The sequence below is a fragment of the Corvus hawaiiensis genome, chromosome 18, assembly GCF_020740725.1.
Source record: "Corvus hawaiiensis isolate bCorHaw1 chromosome 18, bCorHaw1.pri.cur, whole genome shotgun sequence".
In the NCBI taxonomy this organism is placed as follows: Eukaryota; Metazoa; Chordata; class Aves; order Passeriformes; family Corvidae; genus Corvus; species Corvus hawaiiensis.
The window spans coordinates 172565-185614 of record NC_063230.1 but is presented as its reverse complement, the minus strand read 5'-3'; the positions used below and the strand labels follow the sequence as shown (position 1 = coordinate 185614).

Sequence of the window (13050 nt, the reverse complement as noted above, 5' to 3'; positions counted from 1 at the left end):
CACAGGCTCGTGCTCGACCTCCCTGCCCCTGTTTGCTGTGTGGTTGCACGGCTCTGCTGGCAATGGGGTTGGAACTCCAGCACTAGGGTCTTTGTTTGGGAAGGCAGATCACTCTAGCTCAGCCCTGTGGTGGAGTTTGGGGACAGAGGGGGTGAGCAGCACTGTCTGCATTAGTGACAAGGTTTCTCGAGTGCTGAGACTCTGCAGCTCTCCGGACCCACACCCGGCTCAGGTGTTCCATCCCCTCACTCCGCGTGTTGCTCACAGAGCCAAACCCCTCTCGCATTTCCAATTTCACACCGACCTGCTCTTGACGTTTATAAACAAACTCTCCTATGTTCATCCATTTAAAAGCAACCAAATCCGTTCTGGAGAAATACTTTTCTCCTCTGTTTCTTGTTGCTGTGGCAATCGCCGGCTGCTGAGCAGAGCGGGCGGGAGGAGCCAGCCCAGCATCAGGGCAGAGCATCCTCCTTTCCTGCATGGGCGCTGCTGTGAAGGGCATCCAGTGCCTGCTGCTGCCTGTCTCGCCACTGATTTTACTCCCAATGTGGTTTTGAAATACAAATCTCAACGGTTTCTACAGAGAGAAGTAAATGAGAACAAACTTGATGGCTCAGTCGGGCAGGCTGAGGCACAGGAGAACAATGATCAGCCAAAGGCTGAGGGCTGGCTCTGTAATTCACCTAGAAATTACTTTCTCCTTCCTCAACTTAGCTTTTACTCTGGGCTTGAGGGCAGCTTAACCTTCCTTAAGGCTTTGCTGTAGGTTTTTGGCTATGTCAGAACTTCACCTACACCTCTGAGTGCATTGTCTCTTCAGTGTCACCCTCTTGTCCCTTCTCCATCCAGCTGGACAGGCCAAGGCTCACTCCGGAGCAGGTGACTGGATGATTTCTGGATACTGAGCCCACCAGCTACATTTGGTAGTTGAGTGTGAGAAGCTGGTTGCATAAACCATTGGAAGAGAGCACATTTCCCTTGGCAGTAGGTGGAGATCACGGGGATGTTCTGTTAATCAGATTCGTCCGTGATCGGCTGACAGATGGCAGCTCTCTGGGAATAATTAATCATTTGTTGGTCCAGGATGTTGAGTGTGGAATGGCAATGTCCATCCAGATTTTAGCTGGAGCTCAGAGAGGACCTGTGGTGTTGGGGTAGCACTGTGGCTCTTGGAAAGGAGGATCTCACTCTCCAAGGTGGAACTCATTAGCTAAAAACAATGAAATCCATCCTGAAGGGATCATGGGCTTTCTCCCTGACACCTCTGGCTCCCCCAGGGCATCAAGCAGCTAAAGGATTGCAAAAGGAGAGGAAGAAAAACTGTCTGACATCTGTGGGCTTTGATCTGCTGTAAAGATTTCTCCCCTCAGCTTTCGGGGAGAGGGGAATGTGTTAAAAACCAGAAAGCACGTGCTTGTAGTTCAGGTCTGTAAGGAGTAATTCCCTCAGTCGAATTTTCTCCTGGGGAATGAGCAGCAGCAGTGACACGGCTCTGCTGGTCACTGTCACTGGGGAGCTGAACATCCTCTGCCACGAGCTCTGCCAGGGGCACATGTGGCACAGGTGCCATTTGCAGACAGCATCGCTCTCCCAGCACACCTCCAGCCCCAGGAGGGAGGGGAGAGCTCAGGCAACCTTCCCGTCGTGGGTTTTTGTTTTGTTTTTGGTTTTTTTAGGTTTTTTTTTTTTTTTTTTTGTTAAGGCTTTCCTCTAGATATCTTCTCCAAATCCTCCTTTCCAAAGGCAGCTGTCTCAGCAGGGAGGTGGAAGCACAGGCAGGATGGGGATGATCAATGAGGGGAACCCCCTCCCTTCCCCTGAACTTCGAGGCCTCTGTGTGCAATTTAAAGTGGGGAAAGAAAGACATCTGTACTGAGGATTTGTCAGGCTTGTTCCTGGCAGATAAGTTGGTTTTACCGAGTGGCTTGACATGTAATTCCACACAATGTGTAGATGTTTGTCTTATGTTTACCTAGAGGAAGAGATTTTCTATCAATCCTAAAAAAATTAACCTTGTGTAATGGTGCATTTCCTTGATGAAAAAGAGTGTGAAGATATGTCAACATGTCAGCCTCGCCTGGAATGAGGGTCCTGCAGAAGACAAGTGGTATTAATGTCTTTGAAGATGTTTCATTTAGGAGTAATGGAGTCCCCAGGCTTTTGGGGGCCCCATTAATTGAGCTGAAGATATTATAAAGCCTAGAAGGGAAATGCTGTTCAGAGCTGGGCAGGCAGAGACACTCTCAGAGGGAGAGGGTCAGATAGGTTATTTCTACAGTAAAATGGCATCAGAAGGATGTGAAGAACTGTTCCTAAATTACACTCCTCTGCCCGGATCATTTTAGGGAAGTCAGTAAGGCTTGGAGGTTTGCTTCTAGGGGAGAAAAGGGCTTGGGTCTGTGTTTTAGTTTAAAGGTGTTCATAGAAAGAAACACAACCCTCCTCTGCTCTCTGAATCATCAGGCAGGTTTGAGGGACCACAGAAATGAGTAAAAAAAAAAAAAAAAAAAGTCGGGAAACTTCTTGAAGCTTCCATATTTGTAATGCTGCAAGACAGCACACAGTGTCTCCTCTCCGAGGAAAAACTCGTGTTCAGAACCTGCCTCCTTTCAGAAGCTGAAAATGGATCCTTTACACGTGTATTTTTCCTACCAGGGACAGAGTGTTTGGATGGAGATGTGTTTTCTGCCCGAGACACTGAGCAGAGTGTTCCTCTTGACAACTTCACGTTGGTTTTAAAACATTTTTTGAAATAATGCCATTTCTCTTCTGAAGGCTCTCAAGCTCTTACAAAAGTGGAGAAATGACACTTGTGAGGAAACAAGCACGGAGCTGTGGTGCCTGCACTGCTGGCAGGTTCTCACTGTTTGCCCCAACTTGCCAATAACCAAATACAACAACATCTGTTAATTGCCCTTTCTTTGCAAAATCCACTTATTTCATAAGCACCGGAGACTATGAGAGTCTGTGTTGCTCACGTTTAGGTTTGACTTGTAAATCCAGGTTTCTTGCTGGAGACCTGCTGCTGGTGTCTGGGGTCAGTACAAACAGTGTTTAGAGTTTGCTGTTTCACGGGAGGGGCTTTCTGTTGTTGGAGATGTTGTTTTGGCCTTGGACACCTCCTCTTAACGAGCTCCTTTGTCCTTCTCCAGGGAAACTTTCCAGCTCGCCTGAGGTTCTGAATTGGCTCTGAATAAAAGGTGTTGTGTGTCTGAAGTGCCCAGCCCAAGGGCTCTCCAGCAATCCAAACAGCCAGCACACAAAGCCATTAAACCTGAAGTGCCTGGGCATGATTACTTGGAGACAGTTTGCAGCTGAGTCCCGCAGGAACCGGCTTTGTCTGAAAAGCCGCCCCCGGCAGGTGGAAAAAGTCCGGGTAGGTCTTGTTGATTCATCAGGGTGGGTGGGAACAAGCAGAAATGAGATGAGGGAGGTGGGAGGGAGATGTTTTAAAGGGGATTCTGTGCTCTCCCCCCTCTGCTGAGGCACTGTTTCCCTGTGTGGTGGGTCTGAGCCACTGGAATATCCAGCTCGCATGACTAATGGCACTGGTGTCTTATATCCTGAAAGCAGATACAGGGCCTGGAGGAGCCAGATCTTACCTCTTCAGTTCCATTTGCGGAGTGAAACCCCAGAGGTGCAACGCCTGTGCTGCCTCTGAGCTCCTTCATCTCCTGGCACCTCTTCCACGAGGAACACGGTGCTTTATTTTACCTCTTGGTACCACACCAGCTGGAGCAGTTTCTTCCAGGGTGGGGAGTCTCCTGTGCACACTCTGCTGAGCCAGGAAACTGCTTGGAGTTGAACGTGCACTTCCCCTCCTGTGGCTTGGAAGGCTGTATCTACATTTTTAGGGATTTTTTTTTTTTTTCTCCAACTTACTGAGGTACGAAGAGAAGATTATGGCACTTGATGATTTAATCAACATAATCTCTAGATAAAACATGCTTATGTTATACTACTGGGAGATATTAATTTATGCTGGTTTGCTTCTCCTAAGGTAAATTAATTCATTAGTTTTAAGACTGGATTAGTTGCACATGTGCCCTGCGTCTTAAAAAGGCAGTTCAGGAGTTCTTAAAAGCTTCTTGGCTTGGATTTCTCAGGAGTCATCAAATCCCTTCAGTGCAGGTTCCGGTGCCATGAAAAGTGGAACTGTGATGCAGCGCTTAAAGGTGGGACACGGGACCTGCTCCTGCCCTGTGCTCCCTTCTTTCCCCAGGAGTAGCATTTTCCCAGCTCATTAAATCAGAGAGAAGGTTTTGCCCCAGTTCTGGTGAACCAGAATTGCTCCTTTGATCCAACCTGCGACTTGAGCACTTGAGCTTAATCAGTGTGTGTTGGAGGAGACCTGCCTGGAGCAGTGTCCACATTCATCTCCCACTGGAGAGAGCACCGGGACACCCGGGATGTGTTAAGTATCCAAGGCCAGGCTGGATGGGGCTTGGAGCAACCTGGTCTAGTGGAAGGTGTCCCTGGAATGAGAGGAGCTTTAGGGTGTCTCCCAACCCAAACCATTCTGGGATTCTGTGCTGATGTGTTGATGTGTTTGGGTGACATTGGAAATTCAGTCAGCACCTCTGAACTGCCTGAAACCACCCCCCCCCCCCCCCCCCCCCAAAAATGTATAATTGAAGCTCTGTGAGTGCAGAAAAAGAATTAAGAGCAGGAGATATTCACTGAGGTGGGTGGAAGGTGTCACAGCCCTTCCGTACAGGCAGGGAAACTGAGGCACAGTCTTCTCAAAGAGGCCAGTAGCAGCATGTAGCAGTAAAATCTGGGTGCTTGATGACAGCGGCTCCTCCTGGCGTCATTGGATTTGGAGTAGATTTGCTGAGGTGAGCCAGTGCCCGGCGTGGAGACACTGCAAGCACAGAGGTGCCTTGTCAGGAATGGCTCCTCCCACCCAGGGGGAGGAGAGCTGCCAGAGGCCCTCACAGCAATTTCAGGGCTATTAGGGATGTGCTAATGAGCTTTCTGCATCATTTTCCAGCACTTCACTCCCCCAGCTCAACCCATGCATTAACACCTCCATCCCGAGAGGACAGCAAACACTCCACTGGAGCTGTAGCTCCATTTATCATGGCTCTGGGCATCAGCAGGGCTGGTGCAGGTGGAGGGGCGGAGGAGAGGACTTTTCTCCACTCTCCATCAACAGAGAGAGCAGGTGCTCAAGGCACCTCAAAGAAGCAATTGCTCCCAGATCTGGTCCCCCAGATCTGGGGCAAAACCTCACTGAATTAATGAGCTGGTGAAAATACTGCTGTGAGTAAAGGGAGAGGCAGAAAGTGCTGCTGCAGAATGCTCTCAGCCATCCATGGGCTCTGTGCTGGTGGAGGATCTTGTGTGGGATCTGTGCACCCAGGAAAGGCCACATCCATCTGCTGTTTGCCATGCATTCCTGGTGCTATTTTCCCTGGTACAGGCAGTCCTTTGGGCTGCTTCTGCATGGCACATCTCTGGGATGGTGGGATCTTCCCCCGCTCTGCCTCTCTGGATCCTGGGGCCATCTGCTCCTGGCTGGGGTGGGTGTGCTGGGGGCTGCTCCAAATATGGCACAGCCAGGATTGCTGTTCCCTATGGGACAGAGCCAGCTTGCTCCCAGAGCTGGGGGAAGGGAACTTCCATATCTCCATGGAGGTCGGGACAGGGATGAATTCACGAGGTTATATATCACATAAAGGGTGGGAAGCAGGTTAGCTGTCCAGAAGCTTTTCCTGGTGTAGCTCTTCCCATTGCTCTGCTGGACGTGGGTGCCTGTGCAAAGAGCACTGAGAGCCCTTCTTGCTTCACGACTTCATTTTTCCCATTTGAATATTCAGAGGCATTTTTTCTGCTTGATTATTTAGAGGTGAGTGTCTCCTCCTGAGCACGGTACTTTTGCAACTGATTTATGGTGTGATGCTCTGGCACTGGGATTAAATGTTAACACAGGAGGGCTGATGCAGTCTGCTCTGACCTGGGCACCTCCTGGAGGTCTAGAGGCATTTGGGGAATAAAATCAGCTAATATGGCCCTTTGCCACCCTATAGATGTGCCTGTTGGTGTGCTTAGCTCTTCGCCAGCCCCCCTGTCCACAGGCACCCTTGAGAAGCATCCCTGGGGCTGAGCTCTTGCCCCTCATATGGAGGCCCCTCTGTTCCTGCATGATTGTTTGTGTGTCCAGCTCCTCAGGGGCTGAGTTCTGGGGCTGTGCCTTCCCCCTGGGTGATGTCCAGGCAGGGAATGCCCCACACAAGGTGGAGATCACCTCCCTGCTGCCAGGTGGGTGGCTGTTTTACCAGGAGAGGAGGTGGAAAGATGCCCAACTGGAACTTGTCACTTCTGACTGCAGACATCAAGGATGTGTCGCTGGCAGAGCAAAAGGGGAACAATGCTATTTTTGGCTGGATCAGGCTGTTTTCTCTCTCCAAGTACCACAGGCTGACACGAGGTGCTGTTGAACACTCACTCTGGTTTATCTTTGCTTTGGTGAACAAGGGGGAAAAGTGCTTTTTTAATTATAAAGGAAGTATTTGTAGTCTTTCATGCTGGCAGAGCCTTGGCAACAAAGCTGGTACGCAAGATATATTTTGACTTGGTTTAATGTCTCTTTCAGGCTGCTGATGCCTCTCCTGCATCTCCCACCCAGCCACCCAAGGCTTGTCCTGCAGCCACGGAGGATCCAGGTCAGTGTTTAAGAGCAGGGACTTTGCTGCCACAGGGATCTCCGCACTCCAGCCTGGTCTGCAGCCTGGGAAAGAGCCAAAGCAGGTGGGTTTGGAAGAACAGGAGAGGTGGGAATTCCTTGCTCCCAGGAGGGCAGGTACACTGGAAGTAGCAGTGGGAGATGGAGGATCCCACTGATGCTGAGCCATCCATGCCGCTTCCTAACATGGAGAGCTCAAACCTGAGACGGCAGGATTATTTATTGAGGTGTTTGTTTGAAGTTGAATGGACAGGAATCACATTTCAAAACTGTAAAGAAAGAGCTTTTTAGCCCTTTTCCTTCCCACAAAACAGCAGCAGCATCTCTGCGGGGATGTCAGGGCGAATCTGTTTCACTGACAACAAGATTGTTCTGTCTAGACGGGGAAGCGCTGCCGAACCGAGGGAGGCTGCGGAATAATTTAAAGCCAAAATACTTTACAGGCAGTAAATTTAAAAATAAAAGCTGGCTTGACGCAGATGATGCTTGATGTGTGCGGGTGGGATGGCGGCTGGCTCCGACACGGAGTGTGATGGCAGGGATTGGCAGGTGTCACTTGGGGTGACCTGGTGGCTACTGACCCGTCACCTTTCCTGAATAAGTTTCCACCACAATTGGTCCATGGAGGCGTCTGAGTGGCCTGTGGAGCTTAGTGCAGGGATTCTCTGCCATATCTTGAATTCTGTAGCTCTGAGGCAGCTGCCCAGCCCTCCCTGTCCCCTCAGTGCCACCTCCTGACTGGCACCAGGCAATGTTTGGGTGGGTGGGGTGCCACCTGGAGGGGCTGGCAGCCAGGGTTGTCTGAGGCTCAAGGGTGTGGTGGTGAGGTTGCAGCCCAGCCAGCATAAGGAATTTCCTTTCTTCTGGCAGAAAAAGAAAGATGAAATATTAAAAGCATGGCTCAAAGGCTGCCGTATATATATGATCTTTTTTTCCTTCTGCTCAACACTGCTTTGGTGTTGCTCAGAGAGACGGCAGCCAGTCAGAGCAGGAGGGATGCCCTGCCAGAGAGCAGGGAGTGGGGCTGAAGCAAGGGAGGAAGAGGAGGATTGTCTCAGGTTCTTGATTTCGGGGCTCATCGTGAATGCTGACACTTCAACTCCACCAGCCTTTTAAGACTTTAGTTTTCTGTTCAGCATCAGGAAACAAAACCTGGGGTTTTTTGTCTCTGTCTCTACAGGTGAGGGCAGCACCCCTCAGAAGCAGGAGGACACCTTCATGTGGGCCAGTGTCTTTGGATGAGGGAGGATGCAAGATGGGAGGAGCAGAGGGCCAAGGCATCTGTCAGCTCTCCCTGGAGAAGTCCTGCAGGCTCCCATCTTGCCATTTGTGCCATCCTGGTGAGTTCAAAAGTCTCTGACGACTTTCTGAAGTGGTGGTGGTGGTGTGAGGTTTATGTGAGATTTCTCCCAGGGTTGAGCTATTTCATTTGCTTCTGCTGATGACCTTGGGATCCAGCTGTCGGGCAGCAAGGCACGCTGACAGCATGTGCTGTGTCCTAAACTCAGGAAAATTTGAGGCTTACCAAGCAATCACCAGTGATTTAGCTGCTGGGTGGGCAACAGGAACCAGCATCCCAAAGGAGGCTTCACGGGGAGTGCAGGAGGGGAGAGCAGGGAGAGAGAGCTGAGGGCTCTTGTCTGCCAAGGGAAGAGTTGGAGGGATCCAATTCAGGGGGTTTAACACTGTTTCTTCCTCATCTGCTCCTGCTCTGTCAGCAGGTCTTGATCCTCAGGGAATGTGGGAAAAGGAAGATGCAAGGAGTGGACTTGGAGCAGGATTAACTTTACACCTCTGCAGGCACTGACAGCAAGGGCTCTTTATTTGCTGATCAAGGATGTGCCCAAACGAAGCAGGCTGGGGACACAGTCAATTGCTGGAGCTCACAAATTGGGATGAGCTGTGAAACAGAGTTTGACCTTGACTCCAGCTCCAGCTGCTGCCTGGTCTCAGCCCTCGGTCCTGTGTTTCCTCTGGCAGGGCAGGGTGGGGACAGGCAGCAGGAGGGGGACCTGATGTCCTTTTTCCCACAGCCTTGTGCATTCCCCTGCCTGCTGCTGACTGTGAAACACCCTGTAATTAATTACACCACTCTGCAGCCGCCGAAAATTTATTTAGAGTGTAATGTTTGCTGCTGCTGCCACTTACACAATGGCAAATGTGCCATGGCTGCTAATGGGTCACTGAAGGGGATCACACCACTGGAGCTGCTCTGGGGGCAGGGAGAGGAAACGCTGCTAGGAAGCTGAGACAGATCTGTTCTAGTAGAATGGGCTATGGTGCTTGCAGGAAATTGCTTGCTTCCCTGATAGCATCCACCACTTTAATAAATCAATTTTTCCACTAGTTTGTTTAGCTTAAGCTTTCTCCACCCTGCATCCTCAAAATTAGTCTAATAGGACTTTATTTATCTCTGAGAGGTTTAGAGGTTATTTTCCTTCAAGAATTCACTTTCCTTGGGGCCCTCAGAAAGAGAGGGGCTGAGGGGGTTGTCAGCTGAAGAAAAAAGCCTCAAGAAAAGCCTCCCTAAAAAGGCATGCAGAAATCAGTCCAACCTGAAGCAGCTGACGGCCCCACTGTTGAGTTTTAATGTTTCTGTGGGGCTGGTTTGTGTGAACTGAAGCAGGTTGTGTTTATTCTATAGAACCCTGTGGGTATCTTGCACTGGATCTCACGTCCCCAGTGCACTGAGAGCAATTCAGTTCAAGGAACCACCACCAACACGGTACCTTTATTGCCAGTCCTGCCTGATAAACCTGCTCCCTCCAGGACGGCTGAGCCCAGTGAGTAGCCCAGACCTGTGTGTATGTGTGTGTTCAGGAGAAAGCAAAGCTTGTGCTCGGGAGCTGTGTGCAGGGATCCCAACAGCAGGTGCTTCAAACAACCCCAAGGGCTGCTTTAAAAACATGAAATTTGCAGAGCTCTGCACAGCCAGTCCCTGGGTTTTTCCAGCACATTGTGATCCAGGTGGTTGTCAGCTTGGAGGGGCAGAAATATGCTGTAATTCCATGAGCCTTCTGTCCTTCCCAACATGACACTGCAAATCCATTGCAAAACCCAGCATGGAATCAGTGACTTACGCTGGGTTTTGGCTTTATGAGCCTGGGGTTGCTCTACTGAGCTGTGTCCTGTGTGGGCAGGTGTCTGGTATTTGATGTCCTGGAGGGCAGAGCAGAGGTGCATGTTCCTGGCATGTGGAGCCCCTGTCACAGGATGAAGCTGGGCTGGGAGCCTTGGTTCAAAGATCCTTGTCCGTGGCAATTTCCCTGGATCTCAGATGGCTGTGGGAACCAGGAGCTCTTGTCTCACCCATGCCAGCTTCCTGGCTGCCTTCTGGCTGTGGCAAACAGCCTTTCCACCCCTCCTGCTGAACTGCTGGTACCGCTTTTCCCCTCCATTTCAGCCCTCATGGGGACATCCCCGGGACTGGGAACCACTGGGGGTGCGGATCACAGCTGGCTCCTCGTGGAGTCACGACAGCTCCTGGGACACAAGCAGCTCCCCTGCTGCCTGCACAAGCTGGTTTCTATCTGCCATGTCTGGTGGCACCCCCGAGCTGTCCAAAACCACCCGGGTGCTGTGGATGCAGCCTTGTCTGGGAAAGGAGCGCTCTTGGCTTGGAGCATCTGAGGAGAAACAAGTCAGATGCCAATGACTGCACCGGCTGCGTTGGCTCTTGCTGAGGGACGGAAACAGTTGGAGAAGGTCCCCCTTTGTCCCTCTCTCTAAACAGAAGGGGCTTGTCAAGCCTGGCAGGAGCAGAGGAGCTCTCTGGGGAGCAGGGGTGTCCCTGAGCTGCTGGCCGGGGGATCTGCTGCCACCCTGGTGCTGCAAGAGAGGGGCTGTCCCTGCCCCAGCAGTGCCCTGGCAGCAGCAGGGTGGTGGAGGCGCACAGGGCAGGCACTGGGGAGTGCAGAGAGCTGCCTCCCAGCTCCCTTCTGAGGCCACAGGATGTGGGAGAGAAAGTGACTTTTACAGAAATAAAGGAGACTTCCTTTCGGGTCAAGTGCTCTGGAAAGGAATGATTTTGAGATTAAAGGCTTTTTGCTCTGGTAATACAGATTCACATTGCCTAGAGGGAAGTGTGCCTTATGCCAGGGTGTTTTTCCCTCTGGGGGCATTGCAATTGCAATTGAAGATTATTTTTCAACATACAAAAGAGAAGAAGAAAGCTGAGAGAAGGCTTTAAAACATATCAGGCGTTCTTGTGGTCTGTTTTAATTTGTTTGCTTGTCTCTCTCGCTTGTAACATCCCTGTTGGGTGCAGGGATTGTTCCTGCTCTTCCCTTTGTGACTTGTTCCTTCCCTTTGGCATCTTCATCAATCCCAGGCTCTGCTTTTAATATCTGTCCTTCTGTCCTTCTGTCCTTCTTGCACCCAGGGCTGGTTCACAGAGCAGCAGGAGCTCCTGTGTGCTGCCCTGGGTGGGGATCACCTCATGAAGTGGGCTGGAAGAGATAAGAGAATCACAGGATGGTTGGGGTTGGAAGGGACCCTAAAGGCCATTTACTTCCAACCCCCTGCCACGGGCAGGAATGTTACCCACTGGATCAGGGTCTTGGTTAGCAGGGGCTGAGGAGAGACCAGCCCTCAGCCTCGAGAGCAGCCAGGTGAAGCCCCCTCTGAAAGGTCTGGCATGGACCCTTTCCCTGTCAGTTTATAATCTGAAGAGTCTCTTTTGAAAACATGTTATGTTTGGCTTTGGTAAGGCCACGGGAAGCATCAGTGTTTAATTTCTCTGCTTTCTGCTGGTTTTTCTCCCCCCTGCCCTGCAGGGATGAGGCACATGCAGGGCTCTGCCGCTGCTTAGTGTGAAGTGCTGTAAAACCCCGGCATTGATTTCTCAATCAAAGGTGTCTGCTCCTTGGTCTGTGCTTTAATGCCTGAAAATCCATTTTTCACTCCCCAACAGTTTGCTGTAAGGTTTTAAAATCAACTGTTGTGCTTCAGAGCTCGGGGAAGGGAATGGATTCAGTCAAGCTGGCTCACCAGTGAGTTTTGAACCAGACAGAAAACAGCCAGAGCCTGTGGGGGCTCTCCAGTCTCAGGTGAGACCTTTGCCTGTGCATCACTGTGGGTTCGTACAGGACAACATTGTTCTCCTTATTCAGCTTTCTCTTTTTTGGAAAGCTGTGCGTCTCCCTCCTGCCCCAACAATGACCCTGGTTCAGCAGGTCTGTGCTCCCCAGGCTTTGGGGATTGTAGGCTGAAGTTTCAGAGCGTCCTGAAAACAGATGCCAGAAAAACCTCCAGACTTTTATATAAAAGAAAAAAGAAAAAAAGGAACACCATGTTCCCACCTGCGCTTCCCATATTTTCTTGGCAATCACAGCGTTTGCTCCCTGTTTCCAGAGCATTGTGCTTTGCTGCTCTTCAGGGGCTATACAGCTGACCCAAGCCTTGTTAAAGTGCAGCTGGTTTTGGGGAGGAACAGAGCGGCTCGGGGCAGCAAGGAATGCTGCTGCCCTGGACTGTGCTCCTGCAGGAATTACAGCTGGAGACTGAGCTGGGAAAGCTGCTGCAGCTCCTGCCTTGGCCTCTGCCCCCTCCATCAGCTCTCCTTGATTGCTGCCACTTTTTAACCCCATTTCTCCCCTTGCTAGAGGAGGGCAAATGCCATGGAAAAGCCTTTCCAAAGGTGGGAATGGGGTTGCTTTGCATCCCTGGGAGGTGCTGGTGGAGGCTGGAGTGGAGGGGAAGGCTGGTGAAATGCAGGTGACTCCTGGTGCTAATTGTATGCAGCAGATTTATCTGGAAGGAGCGGAAGGATGTGCATCAAGGATGTCTCAGTTATTCAAGTGAGAAATCAAATTAAACTTTGCATCGAGCAGTGGAGCTGCTCTGTGCTGGGAGTTGTGTTGGATCCACTAAGGTTTCTCCATGCCGGGCCCCCAGGAGGTAGTGGAGAGGAAAACTAGTGCTCAGTGTCAGGGGCTGTGTTTGCTGCTCACCTGGATGTGTTAATGATGAGGGCAGGAGAAAAGGGGAGTGGTGCTTTAACCTTCAGGATATCTGTGTGGGGAGGAGGACAGTGGCTCCACAGCAATGCCAGTTCTGTGTGCCATGGGATGCGTGTCCATCAGCAGGCACTGAGGGATCCTCAGGGATCAGCCCCAGGGAGCTGGATGTCTAGAAAATGCTCTTGTCCCAGTTATCTGTCTCCTGATCTCCCAGTAATAGGCTGGGAGATGGAGCCCCTTGGAAACCCTGGGCTGTCTGGGAGGCAGCTGGGAGAAATGTGAAGGAAAGCAAAAACAATCAGCATCACACAGACGTGTGGCTCTGACTTGCTTCTCATCAGGCACAAGTCCACATGTGCTCCAGGCAAGGGAAAGATCTGGACAAGACCTTGCTCCCTG

The 13050-nt window shown here is 51.0% G+C and overlaps 1 long non-coding RNA gene across 6 annotated transcripts in view; it reads left to right on the top strand.

Moving 5' to 3' along the window:
- Positions 1 to 13050, top strand: part of LOC125335449 — a 41982-nt gene that overhangs the window by 3027 nt on the left and 25905 nt on the right. For 5 of the 6 annotated variants that reach the window (XR_007207458.1, XR_007207461.1, XR_007207462.1 and 2 more), the window contains 4 exons: positions 3156 to 3379; positions 6602 to 6756; positions 7872 to 8031; positions 9336 to 9474. This is a non-coding gene — a long non-coding RNA (uncharacterized LOC125335449). The remainder of the gene's footprint in view (positions 1 to 3155; positions 3380 to 6601; positions 6757 to 7871; positions 8032 to 9335; positions 9475 to 13050) is intronic. The other variant, XR_007207460.1, reaches the window with a different exon arrangement.